Genomic DNA, 13,761 nt, shown 5'->3' with positions numbered 1-13,761 from the left:
GGATCGAAAATGGACAACCGTGCGGTTGTCAGTGTGTAAATTTATTGTTTTTCGGGGAACCCGTAATGGTGGTAATGATGAAGTCATTCAATTACGATATTGATTTCCATTTAAGCTGGAATTGCACCAGAAATGGTGTTTTTTTTTTAATTAGTTGCACAGCATAAAACTGGAAATGGAAACCGTATCAGGACTAATTTATGCACCAAGCTAATAGCTCACCAATAAACGATTCGGATAACGAAGTTTCACGAAAGTACAGAACCAACCGTGCTTTGTTTTGATTCATTAGGATTCATTTTTGTGCAAATATACGTCTAGACTTCTGAGTAATGGGATCCAAAGAAATTGTTTTTACTTCTGTTATTAATGGTCCGGGCGTGCAAGTATATTCAGTCCGTTTGAGATTTATTCCAATGCCGATTAATCTGGAGAAGATGTGGGTTTGGAATATATGGAAAATGAGGAAAAGTATTCATAAATGTTTCAATATGTTAAAAAAGTTCTCTGTACACAGTACGAACGAAACGTGTAATTTTCTGTCTGGTTGGATGTAACAAAAAGACCACATGATAAATAATTTATTTTTACATGAGATTTTAAAATTAAATGTTTTTTTTTTGTCACCATTTAATTTACATGTCTTTTCTGTAAAATTAAATCTCCATGTAATTTTGTTCTTATTATGAAATTTAGAGGTTAGTAATAAAATAATTTTGAGATTTTGCTTTTTCGAATCATTTGAAAAAATCATCCTCATTGACTTCTGCATCACGGTCGAGATTTTGAGGAGCAGATCTGGGTTTGGAGACTTGAACAATATCACGTTCCAAACACAGGAACAGCAAATGGATCAGTAACACAGTGGATTTCTGATGGAGACGGATTTCTCGAAGAGCAGTTGTTTCTGGACTCGTTTCTGGAGGGTTGCGATGAGGCTTCGTCATTTTCCCGTCATTCGGAACACCCACGAGTTAGCTGATAACAAATTAGCAAGATTCCACAAAAATAGACCATAATCTGAGACAACTATTTCGAATCAAGAGCAGAACTGTTTTTTAAAGCGTGCAACTTTCCAACTGGCCGCCATGATACTTGGCTGAAAAACGTCAAACGCTGCAAGCGAAAGACAAGAGGCGTTTACGTTAAGAACATGTAAAATTATAGTTTTTAAGATGGAAATTTGAATGTGCTGCATTACATTACATGGTGTTTCATTTAAAATCAAACCATTACGTATAATTTTATATAAAAATAGATCCAATACTAAATTGGATGTAATGTAATTATTATTTGCGTCCTATCTGATTGAAAATTCTGTGCGATATTGCATTACATTAGCATTTATTCAATTACATTTCAAATTAAATCATTGTTAATTTCCATATTTTTTAACTGTGTAGATGTCTTAAGGTAGGTTAAATGACGGCTTCAGCAATCTGCCTTTACTAATTATTGACAAGGGTAAATGAAGTCCTTGATCGATTTTGGCAGGAGGATACATCGTGTTTCAGAGCTTTGGACGAATTTCACGCTAACTCGACATGTGATTGGCAGCACCTTCTCAGATTTCAATGAAATATTGCGAATGTAATGCTTCTGTCTACTTGAACAACTTTGCAAACTTATTTTCAGTTTTCAGCAGTTGTAAAGCTGAATTTACCCTTGCAAATAATTCTATCTTAAATTATACGAAACCCACCTACACTAATATAAACAATTATTGATCCTTACACAGCAGGAAAACCCCATCCTCCCCAACAACGGATCAACTTGCTTGCTTCATTTCCGTATTAACAGTTTTGGAAACCTCCCTTTGAACTAGATTTTACATATTTTGGTTACATTTAATTATATTTTAGGAAAAGAACTACTTGTTAGAAATTTTGATCACCACTGGGAACAACGACAATAAAAAAAAAACATCGGTGCCCTCAGTGGTGATCAAAATTTTGACCAAGTAGTTCTTTCCCTAAAATACCAATAAATGAATCCAACATATGAAAAATTCAACACAACAACGACTAATGATTCCACACCTGAACCCTACCTATCGACCCATCAACTCATGAACCGGGGACCAACGGCTTTACTTCCCATCCGAAGGAAGGCGTGATCAGAGATGTTATGCCTCAGAACATCCCGGCGGCACCGACTGGGATTGAACCCAGGCCTGCTGGGGTGAGAGATAATCACGCTTACCACTACACCACCGGCGCCGTTACATTTAACATTTAAAAACCACCACTTTACGTTTACCAATTGAAATCTTCACTTAAAATTTTAAATTTATTATTCAACATTGTAGCACGTTTAGGATTTAATTTTTTACAGTAAAAAAATGGCTATTAAAATGTTGAATTGAACATTAAAAGTTTATTTCAAATATTTAACATTCATAATTAAAAAATACAAATTTCAAATGTAAAATTTATCTTTGAACATGTAGTAGGGGAAATAGCTCTAATGTTGGTCTATGGATCTTAGGTTGGGCCCATCGCTAAAAATCTGCTATTTATCAGTTTCATCTAGACAGTTATAATGGGTCTTTTGGTCGCTATTGAAAAATTAGTCGATTGCTGAGTTTATGTATGGGTCCAAATTAGTGGCATTTGGGCCGACATTGCATCCGTTTCCCTTATAAAATTAAAATATAAAATTTAAATTTTTAACATTAAAAGTTAAAAATCGGATATCAACATTTAACAATCTACCTTTAATTTTTAATATAATTAAAAGTTTGTGCAGTGTTCACTCGGCTGTCTACAAAAGCAGGCCACTCTCGACGTGTACCACGCGATCGTCTGTTTTCTTGGCAGCAACCATTGTGTGGTCCTCCTCATTGTTCTTCTACAGCCGTTCTTTCGGTAGATGCGTCGTCGACTTTGGAAAGCAACCGTTTCGTGATGAGTGTGAGAGTGAGTGCTGACCACGTTTTGCGTCCATTACTGCAATGGAAGCGCTCTGCCCTCCTCTGGCGATACTGCCATACAATGAAACCACTGGAAGCGGCTCCCGTTCTGATGGAGGAGGCTTTTTGAATAGCGGAAGATAAAGTGTTTATTGTGTTGTACCTTTTGACTATAGTTTTAGGCAGCTCTAAGTATTTACCTTAATAATTGATAAAACAATCCAAAAAATATTGAAAAACTTTCCATTAAAAACATCCAAATGATCCATAAAGCATCGGAGAGAATCCCTTAAAAAATGTGGATGATCTATAAAAAATATCAATATTATCAATATTTTATGTAAAATTAAGCAATACAACTGTAAAAATGTACCGCTTAATTTCTAAAGAATGAGCATTGACATTGTACAAATTACCCATAAACATATTGCAATTGATCCATAAAACATTCAGCAATGAACCTTAAATTAAAGAAAGTGATCCATAAAAAATCAAGTTTGCGCACTTAAAATATAGGCATGATCCATAATGTACATCATTCATGTTTAGAACACTATTTTTTTTTAAATGTTGATCCATAGACCTTGAAAAATTGCCCGTGTATTTTAGGCAGAGGTGTGAAGCGACGGGCAAGCATCTAGAATTAGCTTCCAAAAGAAGATTCTATAATAATATTCTTATAAAGCTTCATATGGAAGGTTAATTTAGAAACTTCTTTAAGAAGCTTATTCTAGACGCACGTCCATCGTTTCGCTCTTCTGGCAAAAAAAAAACACGGGCAGAACAGTAAACCTGAGTAGCTTCGCAGTTACAGCGATGGAAAATCATTTACATTCATTTCGTGCATTCATTTACATTCATTTGCCTCTAACTTTTTCATCAACAGAATTCCATAAAATAGTGTTTAAAGTTTTGTAGGTTTTGATATTAACTACATCTTTTGTAAACAACTCAAATCTGTGTCTCTAATGCATGATAAGTCAGAGCGATAAGAACCCACCATTGTTTATCAGTGAATGTAAATTGCATTCACTGAAAAACAATAACATGCTCTGCCAGCTCTATTTCGTCATGCATAAGAGATACAGATTTTAGTTATTAAAAAAATTTGAAGGTCATATCAAAAGCTACAAAAGCTTTATACATCATTTTACGATATTTTGTTGATGAAAAAAGTTAGAGGCAAATGAATGTAAATGATTTTCCATCCCTGCGCAGTTATGTAGTAATTTTCCAAGGTTTATGGATCAAATTAAAAAAGGGTTCCAAAACATGAAAAACATATGCATATCCCATTGACTATAATTGGAACACACCATAATAGGAACGTCTACCAATAACTGGAACACCTACCCTAGGCATGATTCATAAAATTAACATTTTTTTAAATATTTTCTTTACAAGATTATTATAGAAGCTTCTTTTGGAAGCTGATTCTATACGCTTGACCATCGCTCCGCACCTAAAAAACACGGCAGTACAGTAAATCTAAGCAGTTACGCAATAATGGAGTAATTTTTCATGGTTTATGGATCAAAATTAATAATATAGTGTCCGAAACGTGAATAATATACGTCTAATTTATAGATCATGGCTGTACGGAATATTGGGATAACCCTGTACCGCCAAGCCCTGAGACTTCCCTGTGGGAAATTCGGAGAGCTACGTTAACGGTCACTGTTAGAAATGACAGACGTCAGGTTTGGTTCAACGGAACTGTGAGTTTAGATAAGTCGGAGTAAGAACGAGAAAAAAGAGGAAAAGAAGGTGCAATTCCAAACCATCTAGAACACGTTGTACAGCTAAATTAAGTTTATTGCCTACATTTGTTTAATTCAATTGTAGTGATTTTTAGTGAACTAGCAACGGAAGTAGGTTAGTTGGAGGTGGGATTCGTGAAAATATTGAACTTAATAACCCTATAATTGCTTAATGTAGATACTACAACTTGATCCTAAAATATGGTAACCTACAAATTTTTCCTTAACGATGTATACTTGATTTACCCTAAGTAACTCAGTAGTAAGTAGCTCATTCTACATCGTTTGCGTGCCTAACTAAAATAATAATTGAATCCCTAAATCCTAAATCTAGCAAAATCTTTGTTGAAAGAGTGAGGGAAGATAACTCTCGGTATGAAAAATCTCCCGCTCAGCCTCCTATCGCTTTTCATGGAGGAATTTCTCTTCCTCCAGCGCTTTCTCATTTGTGCTTTTCTTCTGCTGCAACTGGTCTAGGGATTCCTCCAGGCTGACCTCATTTTTACTTCCTTTTCCAGATTCGGTTCCGGCATCACTCCTCGCACTATTCTTTCTTTAGGATAGACTTCTTGGTTCCTTGTGGCACCTTCAGCATATTTGTGCACTTCGAGCACGTCTACGGAACCTCCTTTACAGCCGTTGTCTTACCAGCACAACTATAATGGGTCCAGAAATCGCAGACATCAGACATCATCTACGTGGTCATGGCCTTCACAAAGCGTACATTTTCGATCGCTGTTCTGTTCTTCACTCAACGGTGGTGTTGATCCCTCTGACATTTTGAGGTTATATCCGATGTTGTTCTTCAAGAATGTTCGGATTAATGAAAGCAACTTCCCCAGAGCAGTCAGGTTTTGGACAGCTTGAAGCTGAAATAGGCTTTATTATAAGCATAAAGATTCGTTTAGATTTTATATTAGTTTAATAAAACCTGTTTCAGCTTCAAGCTGTCCACAACGGGACTGATCTGAGGAAGTTGTTTTCATTAATCCGAACATGGCTATATTTTGAAGTGCGCGAACTTGATTTTCTATGGATCACTTTCTTTAGTTTATGGTTCACTGCTGAATGTGTTATGTATCAATTGCAATATGTTTATAGATAATTCGTACAATTTCAATGCTCATTCTTAAGAAATTAAGCGGTACATTTTTACAATTGTGTATCTAAACTTTTCATAAAATATGGATCATATTGATATTATTTATGGATCATTCACACTTTTTTAAGGATTTTCTCCGATGTTTTTTGGATGTTTTTTATGGAACGTTTTCCAATACTTTATGGATCATTTATTGGTTTTTATATGCAAAAGTATGTTTGCCATAGTTTTAAGATGTATTGTATAGTGACCAGTCGGCTCTGTAAAGTTAATTCGATTGAGCCTTATCAAATAAATTAATAAACAACTAAAAGTTTGTGTTAGATTTAACAATGAGATTTTTTAAATGTACAGCAGCTTGACAGCGTTGGTCCTGACTCTTCTTCTTCTTATTTATTCTGTCAAATGAGATGTTTTCTGTGGATCAGAAATATTGTCCCGGATTTCATCACCTCGTAGAATTGTGAAATTTTAATCAAATCACAATGTTTTATAGCTCATGGGTAAGTTTGTTGTCTAAAAAATCATTGCTGGGCAAAAACCTAGTTCCGGTAATATTGGCCACCTGGAATCAGCTTAAAAGATCTTTTTAACTGATTCCAGGTGGCCAACATTACCGGAACCAGGTTTTTACCCAACAATGATTTTTTAGACAACAAACTTTCACATGAGATATAAAACATTGTGATTCGATTAAAATTTCACAACCCATGGGTGAATGAGCAGAAGTATCTACAAAGGCAATTTTGCTCACAAAATTTCACAAATCATATAAATATACCTGATTACAGTTACTTCGTCCAAAATAGATACCTTGGACAGTACATGTTACATTATTTCCGGAATCCGGTTCGATTGTAAATAGTTGATTTTTACGACAAGAAAAAAACAACAATTCATACTATGTACAGAGTGTACAGAGTGTTTTCGGCAAAGTTGTTCAGTATGTGGAATTTATTAGAAACAGTGCTGACAAAAATCATTTCGTCTACACTCAAATTAGCTGAAAAAGAGGACAACCTTAACAGAAAGACCAACTTCTTGCATGAATTTGAATTTTGAAATAACAGCATTCTCTTGATCAAGGCAACCTTTGACTATCGAAGACAACGTTTGTTTTTCTTCATTCTCGGCTGGATGATCATTATCGCCTCTGTTGTTGTCAATATTAATAAACATCCTTATCTTGGTGAGAATGATTTTGAGCATCATATGCAAAATGATTATTTTAATTTTACCCAAATATACCGCTTTAGAACGTGTCGTGCTCGTTTTTGCAAACAGATCGATGGCAAATTATTGCTTCATGCTGAATTGATGATAATAGCTAGGTTCGACAATATTCCAAAAAATAATTTAGTTCAAAATGAATTTGATTATTTTACTTTTGAGGATCGCTTCTGATTTTGACAATTTTGGGTTGGATAATCAATCACTGGTGAATATCAACAAACGCGTATTCGTTGATGTATAATGAGCTCATTTGTTCATTTCGCTCGTACGTAGCAGCGAAGATTTTCAAAACAAATGCAATTCATCTACACTGGGTAGAAGCGCTACTCCTTGGGGCCTGTTCATAAACTACGTAGACAGTTTTTTGGGATTCTTGACCCCCCCCCCTCCCCCTGCGTAGACAATTGTCCATACAATTTTTTTAAAATTTGTATGGGCCGTGGATAATTATTGACCCCCCCCCCCCCAATAACTGTCTTCGTAGTTTATGAACAGCCCCTTGCTTGTGATGGTAAATGATGAAAACAGACACTGGTTTGACATCATCAGATATGGTTCAGATTGTGTCGCAAAGATGTCACGGTAGTCTACACTCTATACATAAAGTTCTAGAGTGCTGCCATCTCGCGCAAGGCTGCCATTTTACGTTATCAGATTAGTTCCAGATCGTGCCGTATAGATGGCACTGTAGTCGATTTTCGCTTAAAGAAGACCTAAGGAGTAGCCGTTAGTATGTCATTAGACATCATCATTTAAGTTATAGATTGGGCCACAGAGATGGCACTGTAGTCTAGGCTACCGTTTTCAGCAAAATTATTGATTGTGTGAAATTCTGTCATATGTCATTATCAGATTAGTTCCAGATCATTCCGCAGAGATGGCAATGTAGTATAATGTCGCTAAAACAAGCCTTAGAGGGTTACTGTTTTGCGAAAAGTTTTTCAGTATGTAAAATGCTGTCATTTGCTATCATCAGGTTAGTTCCAGATTGTGTCGTAGAGATGGCACTGTAGTCTATCTTTTCTCAATGATGCTCTAGAGAGTTTCCGCTTTCGTCAAAGTTATTTCGTAATTTGACATTATCAGGTTAGTTTCAGATCGTGTCGCAGAGCTCCAGAGAGTTGATATCCTGGGGAAACTTATTCAGTATGTCAAATATTGCTATTTACCATTGTCAAATTAGTTCCAGATCATGCCACACAGATGGCACTGTAGTCTATTTCCCCTAAATGAAGATCTAGTGAGATTCTGGCTTCGTCAAAATTGTTCAGTATGTCAAAAACTGTCATTTGAAGTCATCATATTAGTTCCAAACTGGGCAGTCGAGATAGCGCTGTAGTCTATATTCGCTAAATAAAGTCTTAAAGAGTTACCGCCTTCGGTGAAGTTATTCGTTTCGTGAAATGCTGTCATTTGACATGATCAGATTAGTTACAGATCGTGACGCAGAAAAGGCGTTGTAGTCTACCTGTGCTAGATGAAGCTCTAGAGAGTTGCCATTTTAGGCAAAGTTGTTCAGTGAGTCAAGGACCGGCATTTGTCATTATCAGATCAGTTCCAGATCGTACCGCAGAGTTCTAGATAATTGCCATCGTTAGCAAACTTATTCAGTTTGTCAAATGCTGCTATTTGACATTATTTAATTCGTTCCAGATCATGCCACACAGAAGGCACTGTAGTCTATTTTCTCTAAATGATTTTTTTTAGAGAGATTCCGTCTTCGGAAAAGTTGTTCAGTATATCAAAAAGTATCATTTTTAGTCATATCCAAATTGGGCAGTCAAGATAGCGCTATGGTCTATATTTGCTTAATCAAGTTCTAGAGAGCAGCCGGCTTGGGCAAAGTTGTTCAGTATGCCAAGGACTGTAATTTCACATGACCAGATTAAATAGTTCCAGATCGCGCCGTACAGAAGGCACTGTAGTCTATCTTCACTTAATAAGGCTCTATAAAGGGTGTCCACGATGAAATTGCCACGCTATGAAATTGCTCTAACTTTTTAACCGTTGGGTAGAATTTAATGAAAATTTGGGTGGATTTAGTTCATAGTACATTATTTACATTTTTAAAGTCCTGTGATCAAAACTCGCGGAAATGGAGTCGAAAGAACAGCTCGTGCGTGATAAAATCTTGCGCATTCATCACGAGAACAAGGATCTCTCGCATCGTTCCATCGCTAAAACGTTGGGAATCGCGAATTCCACGGTGTCGCGAGTGATTAAGCGGTTCGAGGAACGGTTGACCACCGATCGGAAGCCCAGAAGTGAAGGAAAAAGTATTCCGTACAACATCAAAAATCACAACCACGTAGTTGGGGCCTTCAACCGAAATCCGAACGCCTCCGTTAGGGATGTGGCTAAGAAGCTGCACCTAAGCCGATGTTTTGTCCAGAAGGCCAAAACTAAAGCTGGGCTTCGAACGTTCAAGGTACAAAAGGCCCCTAATCGCGACGAGAAGCAGAACAAGTCCGCCAAAACCCGTGCCAGGAAGTTGTACCTCAACATGCTGACGAAAGTTGAATGCTGCATCATGGACGACGAAACATATGTGAAGGCCGACTTCAAACAGATCCCCGGCAACCTGTTTTTCACGGCCAAGGATAAGTTCAGCGTTCCGGAGCATGTCCGCACTCAGAAGATGTCCAAATTTGCGAAGAAATTCCTGGTTTGGCAAGCCATCTGCACGTGCGGGAAGCGGAGTGCACCTTTCGTGACCCAGGACACGATGAACGGACAGGTGTACATAAAAGAGTGCCTCCAGAAGCGGCTGCTTCCTCTCCTGAAGGCCCACAACGTCCCAACAATCTTCTGGCCGGATTTGGCCTCATGCCACTACTCCAAGGACGTGCTGAAGTGGTATGCGGACAATAAGGTCAATTTCGTGCCGAAAATGTTCAACCCTCCCAACACTCCGGAGCTCCGCCCCATCGAGAAGTACTGGGCGATTATGAAGCAGCACCTTCTTAAACGACCTAAGGTAGTGAAGACAGTCGAGGAACTGAAGAAAGTATGGGTTTACATGCAAAAAACGGTTGATTCACAGGTTGTGCAGAATCTCATGGCCGGGGTTAAGGCCAAGGTGCGGGCATTTGCGTATGGACTGTAAATAAAATACGAGTAAAATGGTAAAATGAAGTATAATAGTTATTTATCAATCCCTGAAAATTTGATGGCAATCGGATGAAAACTCGAATTTTGCGAATCAATTTTGTGTGTGGCAATTTCATCGTGGACACCCTTTAGAGTCGAAATCTTTGGCAAAATTTTTGAGTGTGGGGCTGTCATTTGACGTCAATAGATTTGTTTCAAATCGCATCACAGATATGGTGCTGTAGTCTATATTTACTTAAAAAAAACTATAGAGCAACAAAGACATTTACAACGACCAGGTGCATTCATGTCGGGCTAGTTTAGCGATTTTTTTGAGTATTTTTGCTTATTGTTTTATTTTGTTTAATCCAATTAACTTTACCGAGCCAAGGATTCTTGTTCACTATACAAAACATCGTAAGACTATTGTCAAAAGGTACAACACATTAAACACTTTATCTTCCGCTATCCTATAAACCTGCTCCATCAGAACAGGATCCGCTTCCAGTGGGTAGATGGACAAGCTTCCGATTAAATCAAACGAATATTTCTAGAAAGTTGGAAGAGACTTCTGGGAGTATTCAGAAGATATTATTATCTTTTGGATTTAAAACAAATCCCGAGCATAGTCATGACTAAAAATTGCAGAAGAAGTCGGAAGAAAAATTTCTATATGAAGGTACGCTTTGTGAAAACCGTAACGAAATTATAAAAGATTTTGAACGTTAAGAACTCAGCTGCCCCTGAACAAATTTCAATAATTGTATCACCAACCGATCATAAATATTTCCACGCATCGATAGCAGCAGGGTGACTTCCATTAATTTTGGCTAAAAAAATGTTTTTCGAAATTATGGAACAATAAGATATTATGATAATATTTGGTTTGACACATAATACCAGCCAATTTTGCTACATGAGAGCCGCAATAAGCGATTTTGTCATTTATTTCGCCCACTCTTCGCTCTTCACTCTTCGCCAAGAAGCGAGCAGAAAATCGCTCATTGTGATTCTGTCAAAGCTAAATTTTCAGGTTTTATGTGTCAAACACAAACTTTACAATCTTTTCTTGTTACTTACACATACAAAATATCATCATAATATCTTATTATTTTATAATTTCATAAAACATTTTTTTAGTCAAAATGAATGGAAGGCACCCTGGATAGCAGTACTGTTGATTATCAACAAAAAAATATTGAAAAAGTAGTAAATGTCAAGCATTATCCAAAAGCGTCAAAACAACTAACAAATCCACCAATTACGTACATGCATATGCTGCTTCCCCAACACAGTCATCAGAGAGTCGTTAGTAGACGAAACAAGTCGAAGTGGCATTTGCCTCCGATCTTCGGGCGTGTGCGAATAGGGAGGATGCAATTGCGTAACATTTTGCACACTCATCGCCATATTCAGAACCAGACGCCTCCAACAACACAAAATGCTCTCCAGAGTTGTAATCTTGTATCCAAACTTGGAAGCAAGTGCATCCGTTTCTAGCAGCAGCAGGGCCGAGACTCTTCGTAACACCTTCACAACCAACAAGCCGTGCCCTAATTTCTTCAATTATTTTTATTTAAGCATCAAGTAATCATAGGTAAACACTAAACCTCAATGACATTTTAGAAAATCTCTCATGCACACTAAGATTTTTTTGCCGAGATGGGCACCACCGAGCAGCTCGGCATTTTATTTTCCCGAAAATTCAGCAAAAAATATGTTTGTTAGCTGAGATCTCGGCAAAATTCCCGTTTGTTAGCTGAATCTCGGCAAGTTTTTCACTGAGATCCAGCAAAATAAAATGCCGAGCTGCTCGGTGGTGCCCATCTCGGCGAAAAAATCTAAGTGTGTGTATTTTTCATTTTCACTCATCTAGTCACATAACCAACAAAAGAGATGAACTAGCCTATGGCTAAAAATCTCTCAAATAAAGGGGGAAAAAACATAACCAACAAAGCAACGACCCCTGTGTGGAAGTAGAACCATCGCAACGATCAGCAAAAGGAACCAGCAAAACGGTAGCAACCAAGCTTCTAATCCTGAAGCAACCGGGCCGAGGCTATTTGGAGTGCCCATTTCTCGTAGCGTAGTTGAGGTATCATTCGCAGCGCCTTTCCAACCATCGGGTCAGTGATCCGGAGATGAACCAGCCTGCGGCTGAAAATCTCCTAAATAGAGATAATAATAATAATAATAAACCATCGGGTCAACCCGTGTCCAGCAGTTGCCGGGCCGAGACTCTCCCAAGTGCCCATTCATCGTAGCATGGTTGAGATTTCCATCGCGATTACCAACCTGTTGCAGACACCAGTTCAACCCCTGTTCAGCAGCAGACGGGCCAAGACTATTGCGAGTACTCAATCATTGAACCGAAGAATATGGGATTGTCCGATTTGCGGATCCAGCTGCCTACACGCCATCATCATCTTCCAAAGGATTTAAGTCTGTACTACCATGGGCCTTTTCAGGGCTACCAAGATTATCCAAAAGAGAACATATGGCCAGAACATGTTCTGGTTTTAAAGTCAATGAAACTAAATACGAACTAAAAAGAATAAAATCCATCATGTGACATATAAAATTACATGAGCATTCAAAAACCAGTTCAATGGTTTTATTAATCAGGATTCCACTGGTCACATCGGACCATGTTCCGGGGCCCCCGGCTTAGTTTATAGCTAACGGCCAATATCCATCATGCGTTACCTCAGATCACATGAAAATTCATCTATCTTTTCCATCTGTTACATCCAAGAGGATGCACTTCAATCTTATCGAAAATCTTATGTAATTGTATGAAACAAGCGGACAACTATGAAATTGCCTTCAACGTATGTAAAACGGCACGTTCGGATTGGGAAACTGGTGGTCCTAATGTCTGTCTAGGCTCAATCAAATTTTTCACAGTTTGCCCAAAAATTGGAATACGAACAAGTGCAGGAATCTTTGTCCCCGGGACAAATATTTCAGTTGCGATGGGACATTTTCCAACAGTGATTCAAGCAGAAATTGTAGCCATACTTGAATGTGAGGAGGAAATACAGATGTGCAAATATTTATATTTTTTTCACTGATAGTAGGGCAGCGTTGAAAGCACTGAGTTCTTACAAATGTACATCAATGATCGTCTGGGAATGTATTCTCTCATTTCGGCAACTGTGCCAACGGAACTCAGTAAACTTATATTGGGTACCAGGACACTGTTGCATTGAAGGGAATGAAAGGGCAGACTACCCCGCAAAGTTAGGTTCCAATTCACAGTTTTTCGGCCCAAAACCATACTGTGAAATATCATACGGTACGGTAAAACTGGAACTCAAATGGTGAAGGCCAATTGGATGACTGTCACGAACTGCAACCAGTCGAAAAGATTTATAACTCCTAATATAACTTACACCAAAAAGCTCTAAGAGCTCAATAAAAAAGAGTTCTTAGTATATACACTGGCCTAGTGGGCGCTGTCCTAGTAGATATCACATGAAGAATATTGGTCCGGTTCAGCGTGATATCTGCCGTTTCTGTAATTTGGAACGTGAAACCTCGAAACATCTGCTCTGCAGTTGTGGTGCATTACACAAGCGTAGATCTTAATTTCTGGGTATTAGCTTACAACCTAGTGAAATTTGAACTACAAATCTTAGAAGCAGTTGGTTTTATAAACCATA

General features: G+C 37.8%; 1 protein-coding gene across 3 annotated transcripts in view; it reads right to left on the bottom strand.

The window, feature by feature from the left end:
* Nucleotides 1-13,761, bottom strand: part of dpr12 (defective proboscis extension response 12) — an 852,041-nt gene that overhangs the window by 294,639 nt on the left and 543,641 nt on the right. The window lies entirely within an intron of this gene.

Source organism: Ochlerotatus camptorhynchus, unplaced genomic scaffold (genome assembly GCF_037179485.1).
Source record: "Ochlerotatus camptorhynchus isolate MF236.1 unplaced genomic scaffold, CSIRO-AGI_Acam_v1.1 ptg000361l, whole genome shotgun sequence".
Taxonomy (NCBI): Eukaryota; Metazoa; Arthropoda; class Insecta; order Diptera; family Culicidae; genus Ochlerotatus; species Ochlerotatus camptorhynchus.
Note: the sequence above shows the minus strand (reverse complement) of the source record. Positions and strands in the feature narration are given on the sequence as shown.